Source organism: Crocodylus porosus, unplaced genomic scaffold, assembly GCF_001723895.1.
Source record: "Crocodylus porosus isolate Cpor-Errol unplaced genomic scaffold, CroPor_comp1, whole genome shotgun sequence".
Classification (NCBI taxonomy): domain Eukaryota; kingdom Metazoa; phylum Chordata; order Crocodylia; family Crocodylidae; genus Crocodylus; species Crocodylus porosus.
The window spans coordinates 221,299,580-221,304,123 of record NW_017728886.1 but is presented as its reverse complement, the minus strand read 5'-3'; positions in this window follow the sequence as shown (position 1 = coordinate 221,304,123).

The following is a 4,544-nucleotide window of genomic DNA, read 5'->3' as shown; positions in this document are numbered from 1 at the left end:
AGGACTGCAATCCAGAATCACCAACTAATTGTCCTATTATTAGCATATAATCACGCAAAGAGTCCACTACTCTAACCAGATTTCAGTAACTAGATAGATTCTAGATCAGGGGTTGGCAGTTATTTCAGCTGGAGGGCCACTTAATGAGTTTTTGGTGAGCTATTCAGAGCTGCACACACAAAATATTTCAGAAGATATCATTTTAACAAATTATAGATAAAAAAAATTATATACTAAAAATTAAACATCTACTATAACACATTTTAATTTCATTTAAAAAAATAATTTATGGCCTGAACTATGTGTTTGAGTAGTGTGTATAGAGGCAATTGCATAATAACTCAAAATAAGGTCTTACTCTTGCATAAACTGTTGGGGGAGTAAGGGGTTGGGGGGGGCAGAGGGTGTGGGTGTGTAGGGAAGATGGAGAGGTATTGGGGTGGCTGTGCATGTGTGAGAGACTGCCCATGCACTAGGTCCCAAGAGCAGGCTGAAGGTTGGGGGAGGGAGGCAGGTGGCATGTGCAGGACAGCTCACCTGGGCAGTGCAGTACAGCTGTAGGTACGATCAACCCCTCCCCTCTCCTTCCCCCCCATCCAGCTCACAGATGCCTCTACAGGGCTTCACATGGGGCCAAGCCCAATCCACTTCTGTCCGGGGCACCCTTTGCCACACTCACACTTGCACTCACCCCAGCCCCAGCCCTGACCCTAGCCAGTGCACATAGCTTCCCAACAGGGCTGCCCACAGGTGACTGTTCATTGTGCTGAGTGGGCAAAGTCAGTGGAAAGCAGCCAGGAGCCGGAGCTGGAGCTCGGTGCACTGGAGCACAAGCTACCTGGCTGAATACTCCCCCCGGCCACCATCGCTTGGAACAGGCAAGAGGAGAAGGAGCTACTGGAAGAGGGGAGAGCTAAGCAGTACCCAAGCAGCTGCAGCAGTGGCAGAAGCAACACCACTGGGAAGATGTGCACACTGGCAAGGGCCAGGGCTGGGGCTGGGCCATCCAGTGGGTGCAGACAGCAGTGCAAAATGGGCTGCTCCATGTGGGTGTGGGTGGCTCAACCCTATGCGGAGCACAGAAAGGGCATCTACAGGCCAGGTACAAACTGTTGGTGGGCACCCACCTACGAGCCAAATCCAATCACTTGGTGGGTCATATTCAGCCCACGGGCCATATTTTGCCTACTCCTATATAGATGCATGCTTTGACTAGGTACAGACATTCAGAAAACCCTATGCTGTTTTCTGTACGTGGCATAGTTCAAATCAGTAGTGAGTAGAGTGCAAATTCACCTTTTGGTGAGAGGGGAATCTTAGACCGGGTTCCAAAACGTTTAAACCAGTCTAGGTGTGCCAAACTTCTTTTCTGTTGCAGGTATAAACTGGTTTTGGGTGTCAAATTTATGTTCTGGTACAGGTATAGACCTGTTTCCAATCACTTACACCAGTGAAGGTGTAATGTCTGTACCTGGCCTGAGACAGTAAAGCGAATTAAAGAAAGCCAGGAAGAGCTGCAAATTGGAATTAAGTGACATTTGTTACCCTTAATTTGCATTTTGGAAGACAAGAAATAATCCTCTGAGACTCAGAATCTGAAATAACTGGCATTATACAACCAGAGAATGTCAGATTTGCATAACAGCTAATGTATGTCAAGGTAAAATTGTAGCTTCATCTGATTGGTCTTGATTCACTCATGCTTGAGGAGGTGGTGGCAAATAATGTGAATAATTGCCATAAGCAGTGGATAGTAGATAATAATATAGTCCATGAAAAGAGCCCCAAATACAGGGGAATTCAATTAAAATATCAGAGAAAAAATTCAAAGGAAAATGAGATGGAATCAAGAAAATATCAAGACAGACTGTTTATTAAGAAGGAGCTCAAAACTGCCAGCTAGGGCTGCACTCAGGATTCCTCCAGGGGACAGCAGTCTGGTTTGCATCACTGTCACTTTTGGGAGAGACAATAAAGCTAGATACATTTAATCAGGCTCAAGGTTACACTGCTTCTGGTACTGGCCAGGGCACTGATCAATGAATTTCCTGGATTTCCTGGTCATTCTCCTTGTCCATAACATCATTCTTTGCTTGGGCAGCACTAACCGACTTTGGGTTGCTCCTGAAGCAGAGATTATCAACGCCTTGCACTGCAGCAACCCCCTTTTAGGCATTCTGTCCCTGAGCAGAGCTGTGTGACATCAGGGCTGAAACTTTACTTTTAGCTCCGTTCCCATGATACAGATGGAATCTGAGGTGACGTGCCATGTGCATTGCCTGAAAAACCTGAGGTGAAACAGCTGACACAAAATAATGGCAGAAGTGGGTCTCAGTATCACTGCAACAGATTAATAATTCACCAACACTATATTCTAAAGGGAGAGCCTTGCTCTGCTAAAAACAGATCTGAAATAGAATGAATACTGCTGAATGTCCTTCCCCAACGCCAGAGTGAATGATCATCTGTTATATTTGTCAGGTTAACAAATTATGGTAAGAAAGTGGGAGAACACCAGTTCCAGGAAGGACACAGGGGATATACTTCAGACTACGTGAGACAAATATGCTAGCTAATGAAGAAGAATTGAGAGGTATGCTCTATTAAACTGCTAATCACAAATTTGATCTCCTTTGTACCACTCAGAAAACAAATACGAAAGAGAGCAAGACTGTTTGGTCAGATTCTGACCAGCCAGTAAGATTCTGAAAAAGATTAAAACACAAAGCAGGTCCAGCAGGTAGGAAACGACGTTAGCTCTTGATAAAACAGTTGGACTTGTGCAAAAAGGCACTCAGGCTTCAGGTGATAATCAACAAATAAGGGACTACATATATTAAGAGGGAGTAGAGACAGACATTTGAACACATGAAAAAGACTTGGAATGGAAAAAATAAACCTCGTCATTTCTAAGGCTACTGATTTAAACCATAGAGTTAATTGTCTTAAACACCCAGTGTACAACTTTTAAATAAATTAGGAGTATCATTTCCATAGCACCAAATAGTTATAAAGTACTGCATATTTAACCTTATATTTTTTGATGGGGAAACTTCACAAATACAAATCACATGCTCAATTTTGTGCTTGTGCAGGCAAATGGTAAAAGTTACACAGCACAGACAAGGCCAATCATTTTGCATCACTTTCCATATGCAAATACAGTTTTGTACATATAACATCTTTCATGTATGTGCACAAATGAACTTGACCTAATTACAGCTGCATTTAGAAACATTATCCTTCTTTGTACTTATATATAGTGCCTCTTCACTACCATTTCTTGCCAAAATTTCTTGCTTCTCAGCTTCACCGACCAATGACACAGCTGTAAATTCAAACAGGAAACAGGAGAATACAATGAAGGTTAAAACCATAATGCAAGGTGGCTTTTTACCTGAAATTTTTGCTTGGTTACATTGGAGATGAAAAACAGCTTAAAGAAGATCAAAATCTCCAGATGCTTCATTGGAAAGACTTCTAATTGAATCAAACAGGAACAGAATATAATTAGACTAAAAGAAATAAAGTCTATGATCAAGAGTGGTAGCTGCAAGCAGGTGGACAGCTATAAATTCTTTAGTGTCTCTTTTATGAATGTCACTAGTGATTAGTAACAAAACTGTTATTCCTGAAAAAAGTGAAGATAGATGCTTAGATTGAAAGTAAACAGCCAAAAGTATTCTTCGAGTTCTCAATGGCAGAATATTATAAAGTCCTCTAGTAAGACTGAAAATATAAGTATAAACCCCAAGACATGGTAAAGAGAACATTAGAATATGAAAGATGGTGGTAACAAGATGGACAAACGTGGTTGGTGTTTGAATCTGTGGTGAGGCAGCTGGAATGATTTGGCAGCAATGTTCCCAGCAGAAGCAGATGGAGAAATGAAACACAGACATAAATTCTCTGGAGTTCCTATAAAAAAAGGCTAAAACCGGTGTACCAACATTTTACAGCCTCATGTCTATACTGGCTGCTTTTATACCTAAATATAAACAATGGAAAAAAGCATGATGGAAAAAGTAAGGTGGAAAAAGTCCATGACAAACTGAGGTCAGAGAGCAAAGAGTAGACATACAACAATGACTCAAATTATGCATAGCTTGTTTGTGCTATACTCAGACTTATGACTGGCACTGAAAAAAGAATCTGGATTTACTAGTCAACAGAAGATGAATGCACTTTGACATATCTTTGTCGAGTGAGCAGATTTTAACTTGTTTTCCTAGTAGATACTGTCTTCTTACTATACAATGCCACCTACAGGACATCTAGTAGTTATAAACAGAATTCTTTCAGGAAGAAGACTAGAAGTGATGCTCTATTCACATTCTTTAATACAACTGGTTTTCATGAAGCAAGTAAAACAAGGAATTCAAATGTGCATGTACTCTGTTCATATAAACATACTAATCTTGGTTGATAATGAAATGAAAAATCATTGCCATACACTATGAAAGGGCATGGAGTATAAATTCCTACAGAAGAGTTAATTTCTCTGTCCATGAAGTTGCAATGATAGAAGGTGAAACCCTCCTAAA